The sequence below is a fragment of the Jaculus jaculus genome, chromosome 10 (genome assembly GCF_020740685.1).
Source record: "Jaculus jaculus isolate mJacJac1 chromosome 10, mJacJac1.mat.Y.cur, whole genome shotgun sequence".
Taxonomy (NCBI): domain Eukaryota; kingdom Metazoa; phylum Chordata; class Mammalia; order Rodentia; family Dipodidae; genus Jaculus; species Jaculus jaculus.
In genome coordinates this window covers 64,587,056-64,605,476 of record NC_059111.1, presented here as the reverse complement: position 1 = coordinate 64,605,476, position 18,421 = coordinate 64,587,056, and positions in this window count along the sequence as shown.

Here is an 18,421-nt window from a genome sequence, read left to right as displayed (position 1 = left end):
GGCTTTATCATTCTCAAATAAGCTATATTTTGGTGTTGACTATTGTTGTCTTTGGTAATCCAAATTCATAGGGCCTTTGTCTTTTTATTCTGTCATTATGGGGGGCAGGGTCTGACTCAGTCTCAGGCTGACCTGGAACCCGTTTCAGACCAGAAATCTCAACCTTCCAGTTGACAGGATTAAGTGTGTGTGGCTTGGGTTTGGTTTTATTAGATTATATGTTTGTTTTAATCTCCATTGCTGCATAAATACTCTGTGCTGGTTTGGATTGAATGTCTATACTACTCAATTGAATCTTAGAATTTGCCAGTAAATTGCTCCACCCATTATACCAGAATACTTGAATGGCAGGCAAACTCAACACCTAGGGTCACCTGTACTGTTTTCTTTGAGCATAAAAGCTCGTCACCTTAAACTCCTACCCTGGAGCTATATAAAGTTGGATTTATACAGCTAAGAACACAGCAGATGATTAGAAAATCCAAGGATCAATTTAACTCAAGATGAAAAAAATCTCTGCATTATAATACAATAAACACAAAAAATCAAGACAATACAATCCCACCAAAAGCTATAAATTCATCAGAAATGACCCCCTGTGAGACTGTTTTAAATAAAATGCCTAAATATATTTTTAAAATGATCATATCTATATTTAAAGAAATAAAAGGAATCAAAGAAGAAAACAAACTCCTGAAGGTGAACACAGGAAACCAAAGTAATGAAATGAGATCAATAAAAGACATGAGTAAGGAAATAGAAATAATGAAAAATACCAATCATATTAGAAATGAAAAGCAGAGTAAGTCAATTAGAAAACTCGATAGAAGTCTCACCAGTAGAATGGATCAAGGAGAGGACAGAATATCTAAACTAGAAGACCAGGTGGCAGAACTAATACAGTCCAACAAAGAGAAAGACAAACTAATAGAAAGGTATAAATGGGATTTTGAAGGCATTTGAGACACTATGAATAGATCAAACATAAGAATTCAGGGCACAGTAGAAGGAGAACAAGTTCATTCCAAAGGTATAGAAGGTATTTTCAACAAAGTCATAGAAGAAAACTTTCCCCCAAATAGGGAAAGTTGATGCCAATGCAGATACAGAAAGCCTATAGAACAACAAACAGACAAAATCAGGAAAGAACCTCTCACCATCATATTACAATTAAACTACAAGGCACACAAACCAAAGAAAATATACTGAAAGCAGTTAGAGAGAAAAATCAAGACACATAAAAAAGCAAACCCATCAGGATAACATCAGATTACTCACACACAAACTTTAAAAGTCAGAGGGCATGGAATGATGTATTCCAAGTTCTGAAAGATAATAACTGTCAACCAAGATTACTTTATTCTGCAAAGCTAACCATCAAGATATAGAAATACGGGCTGGAAGGATGGCTTAGCAGTTAAGGCATTTGCCTGCAAAGGCAAAGGACCCAGGTTCAATTCTCCAGGACACACGTTAGCCAGATGCACAAGAGGGCACAAGTATCTGGAATTCGTTTGTGGTGGCTGGAAGCCCTGGCAGGCCCATTTTCTCTCTCTCTCTCTCCCTCTTTCTCTGTCAAATAAATAAATAAAAATAAAATATTTTTTTAAAAGATAGAGAAATAAGGTGATTGCACACCAAAAAAACAGACTAAAGAAATTTATGACAACTAAGTCAGCTCTACAGAAAATACTTGAAAGGATCTTCCATGAGGAAGAAGAAAAAAAGCACACACATAAGGAAATGGGGAAAAAATACTCAAATAATAGTTAATACAAGAGAATAAAGGAAAAACCAGAAGAACTACAAAAAGAGAAGAATGGCAGGAATAAGTACAGACCTTTCAATAATAAATCTTAATATCAATGGTCTCAATAGCCCAACTAAAAGACACAGGTTTGCAGAATGGGCTAAAAAGCAGAATCTTTCTATTTGTTGTCTCTGAGAAACCCACTTTTCCATAAAAGATGGATACAATCTTAGGGTGGAAGGTTGCAAGATAGTGTTTCAAGCAAATGGACTTAGAAAACAAGCAGGTGTTACTGTCCTGATAGGATAGAGTTCAAACCAACATTAGTTAGGAAAAATAAATAAGGGCACCTTATACTGATTAAAGGAACACTCCAACAAGAGGACCTTACAATCCTAAACATATATGCACCTAAGATGGGGCTCCCAATTTTATTGAACAAACACTATTAGAATTAAGGTCACTGATAATGCCAAATATAGTTGTAGTGGGTGTTTTCAACAGTCCACTCTCATGAATTGACAGGTCATCTTAGCAAAAAATAAACAGAAAAGCAGCTGAATTAAATGAGGTCATAGAATAAATGGACCTAACAGATATCTACAGAAAAACTCACCCAAATGCTACCGAATATACATTCTTTTCAGCAGCACATGGAACATTCTCTAAAATAGACCATATATTAGGACACAAACAAACCTTAATGAACCCAAGAAAATTGAAATAATTCCTTGTACTCTATCTGATCACAATGAGATTAAACTACAAATCAACAGCAAGAAAATCTATAGAGCATACACAAAAATCATGGAAGCTAAATAATACACTACTAAACGATGAATGTGGCAATGAAGAAATCAAGAAGGAAATTTAAAAATTCATTCAATCAAATGAGAATGAAACATACCAAAACCTTTGGTATACAATGAAGGCAGTCCTAAGAAGGAAATTTATAGCTTTAAGTACTATATTAAGAAATTAGAAAGGTGATAAGTAAACAACTTAATGCTTTACCTTAAGTGCTTGGAAAAAGAAGAAAAAGGCAAAACAAAAAGTCAGTAGAAAGGAAGAAATAATAAAGATTAGGGCAGAAATTAATGAAATAGAAACCAAAGAAAAATATACAAAGACTCAATGAAACAAAGAGTTGGTTCTTTGAAAGGATAGACAAGATTGATAAACCCATAGCAAATCTGACCAAAAGAAAGAAAAAAGAGACAAAAATTAGTAAAATTAGAGACAAAAAAACCCCATCATTACAACAGATACCAGAGAAATTCAAAAAATCATAGGGACATACTATAAGAACATATACTCCAAGTTTGAAAATATGAAAGAAATGGATGATTTCCTTGATTTTTATGACCTTCCAAAATTAAATGAAGATAAGATTAACCACTTAAATAGACTTATAACAAGTATGGAGATCCAAGCAGTTATCAAAAATCTAACTAAAAAAAGTCCAGGCCCAGATGGGTTTACTGGTGAACTTTACCAGACCTTCATGGAAGAACTAACACCAATGCTTCTCAAACTTTTCCATAAAATAGAAAGGAAGGAATTCTATGAAACTCCTTCTATGAAGCTATATCACCCTGATACCAAAACCAGATGAAGACAGAACAAAAAAAAAAAAAAAAGAAAATTACAGACCAATTTCCCTCATGAACATAGATCAAAACATTCTCAAAAAGATATTGATAAACATAATATAAGAATGTATCAGAAATATCATTCACCCTGACTAAGTAGTCTTTATCCCAGAGGTGCAGGGATGGTTCAACATACACAAATAGATAAATGTAACACATTATATAAATGTACTGAAGGACAAAAATCACATGATCATCTCAATAGATGCAGAAAAGACATTAACAAAATTCAACATTCCTTTACGATAGAAGTCCTACAGAAACTGGGAATAGAAGGATCGTATCTCAACATAATAAAGACTATTTATGACAAACCTACAACTAACATAATACCAAATGTGGAAAAACTTGAAGCTTTTCTACTAAATTCAGGAATGAAACACTGTCCCCACTTTTATTTAATGTAGTACTGGAAGTTTTAGCTATAGCAATAAGGCAAAAGATACTCATAAAAGGAATAAAAATTGGAAAGGCAGAGATCAAACTATAATTATTTGCAGATGATATGATACTATACATAAAGGACACTAAAAACTCTACCAGAAAACTTAGAGTTGATAAGCACTTTTAGCCGTGTAGTAGGATACAAAATAAACACACAGAAATCAGTTGCCTGCCTATAAACTACTGAGGATGAAATCAAGGAATCACTCCCATTCACACTTGTTTTAAATAAAAAAAAATAGTACCTTGGAATAAACCTAACCAAGGAAGTGAAGGATCTCTATAATGAAAACTTTAAAATACTTGAGAGAGAAATTGCAGAAGATACAAGGAAATGGAAAGACATCCCATATTCTTGGATTGGAAAAATCAATATTGTCAATATTACCAAAAGTAATATACACAGTTAATGAAATCTGCACCCATCAAAATAGAATAGCAATCCTAAAATTCATTTGGAAGCACAAAACCCCTCATATATTATAAAAGAAAAGAAAGAAAGAAATTGAGCCAGGAGTGGTGGCACATGCCTTTAATCTCAGCACTTGGGAGGCAGAGGTAGGATTGCCATGAGTTCAAGGCCACTCTGAGACTCCATAGTGAATTCCAGGTCAGCCTGGGCTAGAGTGAGACCCTACCTTGAAAAGCAAAACAAAACAAAACAAAACAAAACAAAGAAAGAAAGAAAGAAAGAAAGAAAGAAAGAAAGAAAGAAAGAAAGAAAGAAAGAAAGAAATTGAGCAACAAAAATAAGGCTGGTGGTATCAACATACCTAATTGTAACCTATATTACAGAGTAACAAAACAGCATGGTTCTAGCGCAAAGGAGACACACAGATCAACAGAATAGAATAGAGGACCAGATGTAAATCTGGGCAACTACAGCCACCTGATCTTTGACACAAATGCCAAAAATACTCATTGGAGAAAGACAGTTTCTTCAACAAATGGTGCTGCTGGGAAAACTTGATATCTATATGTAGAAGGATGAAAATAGATCCTCATCTGCCTCATTGCACAAGAATTGAGCCCAAATGGATCAAGGACATTAATATTAGACCAAAAACTCTGAAATTCTAGAGAAAAAAGTAGGGAAAACTCTTCAATATATTGGCATAGACAATGACTTTTTGCATATAACCCTAGTTACTCAGAAAATGACACCACTAATCAACCACTGAGACCTCATGAAATTATAAAGCTTTTTTTTTTAAAGCAAATGACACTGTGAATAGAGCAAAGAGGCAACATACATAATTGCAGAACATCTTTGCCAGCTATATATCTGACAGATAATTAATATCTAGTATATACAAAGAACTCAAAAAAGTAAATAATAATCAAACAACTCAATTAAAATAGGCTATGGAAATAAATAGAGTTTTCAAAAGAATAAATACAGGTGGCATACAAGCTTCTAAAGAATAGTTCTACTTCCTTAGCCATCAAAAAAATGCAAATTGAAAGTACTTTGAGATTCCATCTCACGCCTATCAGAATGGCTACCATCAAGAAAACAAATGACAATAAGTGCTGGTGAGGAACTCTTCTACAATCTTGGTAGGAAGGTAATCTGGTACAGCCATTGTGGAAATCAGTGTGGAGTTTCCTGACACAGCTCAAACTAGATTTACCATATGATCTCCTAAGCATATATCCTAAGGACTCTTCTCACTACCTTAAAGATACTTGTACAACCATTTCTATTGCTGCTCTATTTACAGTATCTAGGCAATTGAACCAGCCTTGATACTCCTCAACAGATGAGTGGATAATGAAGATGTGGTACATTTATACAATGGAGTTCTATTCACCCATTAAAAAATGAAATTTACAGGGAAATGGATGGACCTGGCAATGATTATACTTAGTGAGGTACTAGGCCCAGAAATCCAAGCCCTGCATGTTCTCTCTCATATGTGGATCCTAGCTACAAATGTTTGGACTTGTATGTGAGTTGGAATAAAACTCAGAAGCAGAGACCAGTAAGCTAGAAAGTGGATATAAGGAAGGGGGTGGGTGACTTAATAGGAGAGTATGGCATATATTTAAGTAAAGAACATATTAATGGGGAAGAGATTGAGTAAAGGAAATTGTGGGGGAGGGTTAATCAAAATCTAAGATGATATGAATAAGTCACATGGAAACCTACTTTTTGGACAATGGTGCACCCAGAAGCCATAGATTGTTACTAGAAAATTTCCAGTGCCAGGGATGGGATACCTTCCAGTGAGTTTTGGCCAGCAAGGTCCCTGATACCCCCCAAATATACTGGCCATTGCCAAGACTCTTGGTTTCCTCCCAGGAATAGATGGCAAGACCCTATTTCTGAAGACTCCACATGCTTGTGCTGCAAGGTCACTGAAAAATCCTGCTGAAGCTGAGCTGAAAACCTACTCCATGTAGATAAGCTGACAGAAAGTTGAAAAAAGCCATACTGTATGCAGCTTCATGGGAGAGAGAGAAGTAACCAATGGAGATAAATACCAGTGGACATTGCAAGCCTTAAGTTGGACTAGCCAGGCAAATGAGCCACTAATGAGTGAAATAGTGGATTGTCTGTTATGGGGGAAACCAACTACTCTCCAATTGGACTGGAGGTCTGCTCCATGGGAAGGAATACATGCTTGATACTGAAAATCTATTATGGGGGAAGTCATGATCCCTAGGGGTGTAATGTTTGGTGGTGTCTGGCTAAATGTATATAATGTGGTCATCAAACTGCCAGTAAGCATTTCTCTTAATGTTCATACTCATATATTAATACTACTCTCACTTTAGATTAGAGAAGCTTCTCTTTTCAGATGGCAGTAACCTTGGGATGACTCAGAAGGCATCATAATGCTGAGAATAAGTGACAGAGGAGTTCTCAGCACTGAGACATCTCTATCACACATTCCAAGGTTCAGGATCCATTGCAGAAGTGGTGGCAAAAAGAATATAAGAGCCAAAAGAAAGGCAGGACTCCTTACAACGTGCTCTTTCAGACACAAAATGGCCTGGATATCCATGACCTCACAGTGTCTGGCACTACCTATATAATAGGAGGAAAAGATGATGACATCAAAATAAAAGAGAGACTGATTGAGAGGGGGAGGGGATATGATGGAGAGTGGAGTTGCAAAGGGAGAAGTGGGGGGAAGGAATTACCAGAATTTATTGTCTATAACTATGGAAGTTAGCAATAAAATAAATAAATAAATAAAATATTTCTATTTAGTGAAGACTACCATGAGGCAAGAGTATTTCAGAATTAAAAATATCTGCAATGCTAAACTGACAAGGTGCTAACTAATTAGTCTACATTAGGAATGCTGGACAATAACAAAGTTGGGATATTCACCCCAAAGAATCACAGGCAAATGGTGTGAAGAAACAATTTACAGAAAAGGAAAATGAAGAATACATAAAAGATGCTCAGAATCTTTAGTAATCAGAGAAGTGACAATTAAGGCAGCAATTTTAAATTACCCTATAGCTATTAGACTATCAAAAATTGAAAAGATTGGGCTGGAGAGATGGCTTAGCTGTTAATTGCTTGCCTGTGAAGCCTAAGGACCCAAGTTCAAGGCTTGATTCCCCAGGACCCACAATAGCCAGATGCAAAAGGGGGCGCACGCATCTGGAGTTCATTTGCAATGGCTGGAGGCCCTGGTGTGCCCATTCTCTCTCTCTCTCTCTGTCTATCTGCCTCCTTCTCTGTCTGTTTTTCTTAAATAAATAAATAAAAATAAATGAAAAAAATTTTGAAAAATTGAAAAGATTGACATTAGCAAGTGTTGACGTGGGGGAAGGGAACTTCACGCACACATCGATAATGCTGTAGCCCTCTAGGTAAGGTCCGGGGAGTGGGGACCAAATGCACTGTAGGCTCTAGAGGCATCCCTGCTGTCATGGTGCACCTCTGCAAAACAGACGATGATCTTATTCCTCATTTAAGTTGTTCTAAATATTACTTCTCCCAAGTCTTGCTGACCACTCACTGACACAAAATTACATTCTGTGCTGTGGCTTCAAAATAGTTTGAGGACTACAGCTTCTCCTTTCTACCTTGTAGAGCAGGCGCACACAGAAGAGTAGAACCTGTCCCCATTGCTGGGGCTCAGTACTTCATAAAAAATCCTCATGTGATCCCAATATGTTAACACGGTTTGGAAACACTGCAGCCAAAGGATGCTGGGAAACAGGCTGAAGTATCTCACTGCACATCCCACAAGTAAGAGCTGGTACACATGCATGTGTTTGTCTTTCACTGTTTGTCACAATACTGTAAGAATTTGCTTCTATAAGAAAATCCCCCCTCCCACACACACACACACACTTTTTACCAAGACATTTTTACCATTGGTTATTAGATACAGAAAAGGCCATAATTAGTAGCCAAATATCAGTGAGCCAATGGAGGAAAACCAAGAGGAATGGTGTTAAGTAAAAGCAGAGAATGTAATGAAAATTTGTAACACCTTTCTTTTGTACTTGTTTTACACCAAGCAAAAGAGGCTGTGTGTGTCTGAAGTGCCTTTGGGAACTAGTGAGATGAATACTTAGCAAGAAATTGTGCTCATCAAGCTTCAGGCTTTGCACACCAGATGGGTTCTGCAGTTTCTCACTAACCAGTGAATTACATTGGCCATAGATCCCCATGGATTCCATCCAAGAAGGAAAGCCTACATGAAGTGAAGATTGAGCATTCTACTGACTGTTACCATTTTCCATAGTGGGGGAAAATGGCTTCTACAGTGAGTCTGAAGACTATCCACAAAGTAGATGTTAGAGAATAGCTGTTCATGAATGGATTCTGAAGACATCTGACAGTATTCAGAAAAATCATGTTGCGTGTGAAAAGTATACTAGTAGACACATAAACATTGGAAACAATTCAGCCAGATGTGCTTGCTCTACCACTAACATATTCAAATCTTATGGTTCTTCTCATGTCCTAGATATACTCTTCCAGGATTTTTTTCTGACCAGCACCCTATCAACAAATCACACATTTCTGAAATCTCCCTGTCTCCAATGCTAGGTGTGACAGTCAAATTCCTATTGTCAACTTGATTATACCAGGAACCAACCAAGAGACATGGCTCTTAAACCAGTCTGTGAGATCTCCAGAAAAGACTAATTGAGAGAGGAAGGCTTTCCTCCAGAGTGGGCAGCCCTTCTAGTGACAACCTGTTTATGGGGGTGAGCAGGCAATGTCTTTGTCTGGCTCTCCTTGCTACTTGCTGGTGAGTGTATCTACCCTGTTGCTGCCATCTTTTGCTGATACTGGAATTCAGTTTCTTCACCATGGACAGGAATCCTCTCCAGGAATCCTCCAGGCCTTCAGCTCCAGATTGAGAACCACTGAGGGATTCAGCCTTATGTGCTAAGAAGCCACTGGGTTCTCAGACTCTCCTGTCTGAAGATAGCTATTATTGATCTGCCTATCCCATATCATGTATGCTAATCTAATAAACCTTTTTTAGAACATATATTCATTCCCTGGGTTCTTTTTCTGTAAAGAGCCCTGATTAATACAATAGAGAGCCACTTTCTCAACCTGAGGGGCAAGTTGGGAAACTGTTGTCAACATACCCCAGTTCTGTCTGCTGTATTCCTCTCAGTGGGCTGAGCACACATCTTTGTGCTGTGGATCTTTGAAGTGGTCATGTGACTTGGTTTGGCCAATGATATGAAACAAGTCATTTACAGATAGATAGGCTAAAAGCCTTTATGATTAAGTGTATCTCTTTTCTTTTCATCAATTGGGGTAGCATTAGAGGTGTGAGCTTCTCTTTCAGATTGGGTCCTGGATTGGTGATGACAGGAGCAGATGCAAGAACAGTAGAGAAATTACTCTGGTAAGCTATGTTGTAACATGCTGCTCTGGTTCATTCTTTTCCCTTTGTTATATATAATATTTCATTGGATACATATGCTACAGTTTATTTTACAATTGATGGACACTTATGTTATGTCCAAGTTTGCATATATTATAAATAAAATGCAATGAATTTTCTCATACAATACACATATAATGTATTTTATATAATAAAGGCAGTGTGTACAATATATTTTAATTCAAATATACAACAATTTCTGTGGCAAATATAAAGTTGGAATTATTAACTAAAGAACACACTTATATGCCCTTCTGGCAGATTTCCACTAATGCTGGAGAACAGGAATTGGTCTCCCCCCTATTTTTTAACCAGTTAACAGTGCTGATTTTTCTTCCCATTAAAATCCATGAATGAGAGCTGGGGGGATATTGCTCAGTGGGTAAAGCACTTGCACTGCAAGCATGAGTACCCACCAAGCCCACATAAAGCTGGATGCAGTAGTGTGAGTATCTGAATACCAGCTTGCCTATGGCAAGGTGGGAAGCAGAGACAGAAGAATCCTCCAAAAGCTCATAGGCCAAGTATCCTGGAGCACTCACCAGTGAACAACTTGTGACCCTGCCTCAGCAAAGGCGAAAAGTGAGGGGCAACACCCAAGGGTTAGCCTCTGACCTCCTCATGTGTGTCGTGGCTTGAATGTGCCTGTTCATAAACACACACACACACACACACACACACACACACACACTCACAAAAACAAGTAACAAAGAGGAAGGTGGCAGGGTATAGGAGGAATATATGCTCAAGCTACATTATACATGTGGATGAAAATGGCCTTATATAGCCAAGTATAATAAAATAAAAAGAAGTTAAAAATGACTTCACATGATTTTTAAAGTTGGTTTATAGCTATAAGTCTTATGTAGATACATATGCAAAAATAAAATATATTCTTCCACTTTTGGTGAATTTTCTCACTTTTTGAATCCTGTGTTGATAAACCAAAGAGCATATATATATATACATACATACATACATACATACATACATACATACATACATATATATATATATATATATATATATATATATATATATATATATATAATTTTAGAGAGCATGAGAGTGGCAGAGAGAATTGGTGGACCAGGGCCTCAGCCACTGCAATCAAACTCTAGGCACTTGTGCTACCTAGTGGGCATATATGACCTTGTGCTTGCCTCACCTTTGTGTGTCTGGCTAATGTGGGATCTGGAGAGTTGAACATGGGTCCCTAGACTTCGCAGGTAAGCACCTTAACCACTAAGCCATCTTTCCAGCCCAAAGAGCTGCAATTTTAATGAAATTCATTTTACCAATTGTGGTGGTTTGATTCAGGTGTCCCCCATAAACTTAGGTGTTCTAAATGCTAGCTTCCCAGCTGATGGAGATTCGTGAATTAAGGCCTCCTGGAGGGAGTGTATTGTTGGGGGCGGGCTTATGGGCTTTATAGCCAGTTTCCCCATGCCAGTGTTTGGCACACCCTCCTGTTGCTGTGGTCCAGCTTCTGTTGGCCAGGGGGTGATGTCCACCCTCTGCTCATGCCATCGTTTTCCCCTGCCATCGTGAAGCTTCCCCTCGAGCCTGTAAGCCAAAATAAATCTCTTTTTCCCAGAAGCTACTCTTGGTTGGGTGATTTCTACCAGCAATGCGAACCGGACTGCAACACCAATATTTTTGTTCATGGATGTTTCTTTCTATATCCTGTTTGTGAAAGCTTGTTTCTCAACAATATGAAATGGTCCTCTGATATTTTGTGAAGAACTTTGTATTTTCAGCCACTTGGATGATATTTTGGGGGGCATCCTGGAGTAGGAATAAGATTCCTTTGTAGACATATGTGTATCAGTTGACTTTGCATCATTTATTGGAAAGAAAGACTTCTCTGAACAGCACTTGAAAGGCCCAAGAATTCAGAAGCTCAGAAATACTATCACGCTCCAAAGGGAGCTTAAGCGGGCCACCTGCATACCTCAAACTCCAGGTTTTACTCTCTGTCAGAAGCAAGTAAAGAATCCCTCTTCTCATTGTATCAGAGCCCACTCCTAATATAAAACTAGGTAAAAGGGCATGAGATAGCCCTCAAGGATGGGAAATGAGTAATGAAGTAAACCACTTATTTGGTTTCTGTAAATAGCCTACACCATAAGCCTTAATAGCCCACACTGTAAGCCTTAGTAGCCTACACTGTAAGCCTTAGTAACTCGCACCATAGGCTGTAGCAGCCTGCCTCAGACCACCAAGGTCATAGGAGGCTGATACCATACTCTGTTACCCCCACCTAAGGAATTGCACAAGTGCTGACCTCCAAGGTCACAGGAGACTGATACCACACTCTGCTACTCCCACCCAAGGACCTGCGCAAACGCTGACCACCAAGGTCATAAACTAATTGGCTTAGAAACTATGGGGTTGCACCAACTGACTGGCTAACACCCTGCGGGGCTCCTAATATTAGAAAATGATTGGTCTAAGACACAGGCTTTGTTAGAAACCCTATAAAAACTGTCCTGTTCCTGCATTCAGGGCTCTGCAGTCCTCTACCCCTGTGCGGTGTACGACTGTGGGCCCCAGCGCGCTTGGAATAAAATCCTCTTGCAGTTTGCATCAAGACCGCTTCTCGTGAGTGAGTGATTTGGGGTGTCGCCTTATCCAGGCAGAGCGTGGGGACCCCCTGTGGGGGTTTTTTCCTACACACTGGGATGGTCTTTTGTCATAAATAAGAATGTCTTCCACATGCACATCTATATTTGGCCTTTTGTGTCCCTCCCATTAGATTACTTTTCAGCCATTACTCTTATGCTATATTGTTTCATTTATTAAATATTTTAAAAATAATCCTTACCTGTTAGGGGTAGTTATCCATGTCTTTAGTCCTAGTACTCTGGAGGCTGAGGTAGGAGGATCACCATTCAAGGCCAGCTTGGGGCCAAAGTGAGCTCCAGGTCAGCCTGGGTTAGAGTGAGATCCTGCTTTGAAAAAAAAAGTCCAAAACAAAAAATAAAATAAACTCTGATTTTTAGTAACAAAATTCTCTAAGTTTTTCTTTAAAAATTTTATAACTATCTTTTTTTTTAATTTTGACTTAAATTTAAAATAAGCTCTCAATTACTACAAAATATTTTTAGGACTTCTTTTGGATCTTCAAAGATCTGAAATTGGTATGTGGGTTTATTTAAATTCTTTTTTTTTTTTTTCTGTCTTTTTGAGATAGTGTTTTGCTCTAGTTCAGGTTGACCTGGAATTCACTATGTAGTCTCAGGGTGACCTCAAACTCATAGCAATCCTCCTACTTCTGCCTTCTGAATACTAGGATTAAAGGCATGCACCACAACAGCCAGTTTAGATGCTTTTTAGTTTCAGTAAAGCTTCATATATTTCTGGGTTGATAAGAATTTGCCAGTTCTCATATTCTTATTTTATTTCCTGCTGGGTGTGGTAATATACACCTGCAATCCCAGTTCTTGAGAGTCTGAGGAAGGATTACTGTGAGTTCAAGGCCAGCATGTACTATGAAGTAAGACCTTATCTCAAAAAAAAAAAAAAAAAAAAAAACCAAAGCAAGTAAATCAACAACAACAAAAATCATTTCCTAACTGTTACCATGCAAGAGCAAATTCCTTGCTTATGTAAATTTATGTGTTAATCTGTAGAATCTTTTGGATTTGTTCCATATCAATCATGTTGTCAGGGAATAATGAGTACTTAAATCTTTCTTCCCTGCTTTTTAAACCTATTGTTTTTCCTAAGGTAGTTTAATATAGCATTTAAGTGATAATAGTGAATATCCTTGTCTCTTTCGATTCTAATCAAGTGTGATATCTGCTTCCGTGTTTGTTTTGATAGATTTTCTTTGATTTAAAAAAATTGCACTCTATTTATGGTTAATTAGGGACACTATTATATAAAGTAAATTATAAACCATTTTCTGTATTTATCTTTTATTCCGTTAATAAGATTGGTTTAAAACAAAGACAAACTTCTATACTCAGTATCCATTTAGTTGTGTTTTATCCTTTTCTGTATTGTAGACTAACTTAGCTAATGTCTTTTTAAAAATTCTGATGGCCATGTCTATAAAAAAGATTGGCTGGCAATTTAAATTTCACTCTTTTCAATCGGTTTGTCAGGTTTTGATGTGAAGATTGTCCTGACCGAGTGTAGCAGACAGCTTCAGGTGACTGAGATGAACTTCTAGATCAGGCATAGTTATGGAAAAAGAGTTATTTATTTGAAACTTCCAGATCCAGGGGAAGTTCCATAATGGCAGAAGAAGCTGGTCTGCTTTTACAAGTCCAAGCAGAGAGAGAGAAGCCACAAACCAAATCCCTAAAACCACACCTTAATGCACACTTCAGGAACTCCAGATAGTTTGCATATCTTTAGATTGGAATGCCAAATCCACCACCACACCTTAGACCTGGACCCAAAGATGCGTCCAGTGATACCTTCTCCAGCCAGGTGGCTGGAAATCCAAGAAAAAAAAAAAGAAATAGAAGAGCTAGTGCTATCCTTTATTACTTTAAAATAGCTTTAGGATCTGTGGTGACATCTCTCTCACATGCTTGCTTCTCTGTAGTTTTCTGTTTCATTAGAAACTGATACATTTTGTTAGTTTTTCTGACAATCAACTTTTAAATGTATATTGTCTCTCTTGAAGACAAGTGGTAAAATTTATATAACATAAAATTCACAATTTAACTACCCTACAGTGTACAGTTCAATGGCATTTAGGACATTCATAATATATGTCCACCAGTACATTGGGCCAAAGTATTTCTGTCACTCCAGAAGGAAACTCATGATCATTAAGTACTTGTTCCCTGCTGTTCTTTGTCTTTATTCTCTGCTAATCTCTGATTTGTTTCTGTCTCTACTAATTTTCCTCTACTTCTAGTTATCTCATAGAAATGGAATGCTTGAGTGTATCGCCTTCTGTGCCTGGCTTGTTTCATATGGCATAGTGACTTCAAGGTGCATCCACATGGCAACATGAATTAGGACTTCCTTCTTCTAAACAGCATTTGCTTCCAAAGGTTATTTTTCTATTTGATTGATCAATAGTCTTGGATTTTTCCTTCTTTCTACTTTCTTTTCATTTTTAGTTTTTGAAGATACATGCTTGGATATCTTAAGGAAAAATGTATAGTTTAGTTAGTTTTGTTTTATATATTTTGAGCTTTTATTTTTAGGTACTAATAGACATAAAAATCATCAAATATATGCAAACACAGAGCTCCTATACTTTCTTACAAGGTAACTATAAAATGAGGACAATGAGATGGGTCTTTATCAGGAAATTGGAAGTTGGTTTAACTTGAAAACATTTTTTGAACTAACTTCTGCTTTCAGATAAACTTGATGTTACAGTTGCTTTGTATTGATAGGCTAGTTTTATAAATATTTTACTTACTAAAATAAGTCCACAGAGACTCTCCATTTTATAGGTGTCGTTTCTACTGCTATAGAATTTCAGGACCATGACTTCAATATTCAAAGTCCATATCTTTTCTTCTCCTCTAGGTGCCTCATGCAGAAAGGTGTTATTGACATTCTTAGGACATTAGCATTTCATATTGTCAGACACTTGCAAACGTGGCGACTACTGTCAACAAAGCTCAGCATGTTCTGCAGGATAATGCTAAGTACAGACACCCAATCAGCCCTTCTGCATTTGCACAAAATTGAACTTGGCAGATTGCCTCTTCCTGTCTACCAATTCATTAATGGTTTTACATTTAGCTTTTTGTTAAAAAAAAAATAAAAGAATGCATAGATATACTTTGTGTGTGTGATGTGCATATGTGTTTGTTTATGCATAGTATGTGGGTGTACATTTGTGCGTGCGTGTGTGTGCGTGCGTGTGTGTGTGTGTGTGTGTGTGTGCACGTGCGCGCATGTGCGTGTGTACATAAAGCCTGTGCATGTGTATGGAAGCCAGAGGTCAATGTCAGATGTCTTCAATTGCTCTCCATCTTACTTTTTAAGTTTAATTTAATTTATTTATTTATGAGAGAGAGAGAGAAAGAGAGAGGGAGAAAGGTAGAGAAAGAGAGAATGGGCATACCAGGGCCTCGAGCTATTGCAAGCAAATTTCAGACATATGTGTCACCTTGTGCATCTGGCTTACGTGGGTACTGGTGAATCAAACTTGAGTCCTTAGGCTTTGTTGGCCAGTGCTTTAAATAGTAAGCCATCATTCCAGCCCTCTTCATCTTATTGTTTGAATCAACCTCTCACTGAACACAGAGCTCACCAATTCAGCTAGATTAGTTAGATAGCAACCCTGCAGATCATCCTGTCTCCCTCTACTCGACACTGGGATTACAGACATGCACTACCATGCCCAGCTTTTACTGGGTGCTGAGTATCTGAATACAGGTCTCCTGCTTGTGTGACAAGCACTTTATCAAATGATCCATCTTTCCAGCCCTAGTGGATGGGCTTTTCACCAAATGTATTTAGAAACTAACATTTCAATATATGCAAAGAAATATTGAGCATAAGAGGACTGAGAGAGGAAAGGAAAGAATCTTTGAGGGACTGAAGTAAATAAATAAAAGAGGAGCTGTGGTGATGGTTCTGCTGCTAAAGGCGATTGCTTGAAAATTAGAGAGGGATTGTAAAATTCAAGGTGATGGGTGACTTTTAAAAGAGGTTTAAAAACATTAGATAAAAATTTCTGGTAATAGAAAGAAATTCTACATTTCAAATAGCTCCATAACTTCTCATTCATTTAAATTTTTCACATTTCATGGACTCATACTCTTGTTTGCATTTTACCACCTCTAACAGGAAATTGCATAGCTGGAAGTTTCTTTGGATTCTGATATAGATTAATTGATAGTTCCCCTTTCCTAGACATGCATAAAATAATAATAATAAAGTAATTATGCAGGTCATTGTGATGGCATCTGAAAATCAATAAGACATCGTATATTTAAGCTTTCCAGAAATTGTAATGATTTTTGAACATGAATTCAATTACATATTCTACCATATTTATGGAGTACCTTGCCTTTGTTAGGTGCTACCTCAGCCTCAGAATTATCACCATGACTAGGCATTCTTATACAGTGTAGTGCAAAGGATAGAAGGTAAATCAGACCTTGGCAATACACAGAGGCAGGAGTATGAAGACACAGCAACTTGCAATGGCGCACATGGGAAGCTGTTTGTGATTGAGGCATCAGGAAGCCCTAGCAGAGGTAAATTCCACACTGGTTCCTGAAGGAGCGAGCAAGATTTGGAAACATCAGAATTGGAGGAAAGAGAAATTGTGGAAACAAAAGAACAGGTAAGAATAGAAGCCCAGAATAAGCAGTGCCTAAAGAGTTGATTATTTCAAAGTAATTGACAGCCCCTGGATATTGTTAGTTCGTTAAGACTTTTCACTTTTATTCTGGACAAGGATTTCAAATGTTGGACCAGACTTCAGAGCTGAGAGTGGGAAACCTCCTGAAATGGTATGCTAGGGGTTGTGGTGGTAGTGGTTGTGGTGTGTGTGTGTGTGTGTGTGTGTGTGTGAGAGAGAGAGAGAGAGATACTGAGGACAGGGTTAACTGCATTCATGAGATGCTCAGAGTTATTTGGGTACCTTGAAACAAAGTTAAGCACCACTGTTGTGGAGCTAGAGAGATGGTTCAGCGGTTAAGGCACTTGTTTGAAAAACTTAACAAATTGGGTTCAATTCCCCAATACTCATGTCAAGCCAGATGCACAAAGTGGAACATGCAGCTAGAGGCCCTGGTGTGCCCATTATTTCTCTATTTCTCTCTTTTTTTCTGTCTCTCTCTGCTTGCCTATGACTAAATAAGAAAAAAAATTAAAGAATTGCTCTTGTAAGATCTCAATGAGTTGAACAAATAAATTGGAAATGTGATTCAGAGACTCAAATACTCAAAATCTACTTGCTTCATGATTTTTTTCTTTTTCTAATTATAGCCACCAACTTTTACTATAGATCTCTTAAACTGATTCCTTCCATGTTATTAAAACTTTGTACTCTTTGCTCAGTTTCCAAAAATACCCTCCATAAGCCTCTGCTAACCATTGATTTTCCACTTCTCTAATGAAATGGTTGACCTTTTCAACTTGAGGGATTTTGAATCACTTTGAAATAAGCCTCTGGTCACATCTAGATAAGGTTAATTGATGTGGGAAGACCCACCCTAAATGTGGACAGCGTCATTCCATGGGCTGAGGTCATGGATTGAAAAAATGGGAGAAAATGAGCTGAGTGAATGTTAACATTCTTCACTCTACTTCCTGTCTGAAGGTTGAATGTGACCCACTGCTCCACATTCCTGATGCTATACCTTCCCCACCATGACAGGCTGTATCCCTCAAAGTGGGAGCCCAAATCAGCCCTTCCTCTTCGAATTTCCTTCTTGTCAGATCTTTGGATACATAAATAAGAAAAGTACCTAACAGGTATAAGGTCAATGTCTAAATTCTGCATGTAAATGACATTACACAGTATTTCTCTTTCTGGGCCTGCCTTATTGCACTTAACATAATGTCCTCTAGATTTTTTCATAATTTGCAAAAGATAGGATTTCTTTCTCTTTTCTTAGGTTGTATAGTATTCTGTTGCATTTATGTAGTACATTTTCTTTACAAAAATCCCTTGTTACTAAGGAATTTTGGCTCTTGTCATAGGCCTCTGAGTGATAACAGTGGTACTTGATACATTTTATGCTTAGCTT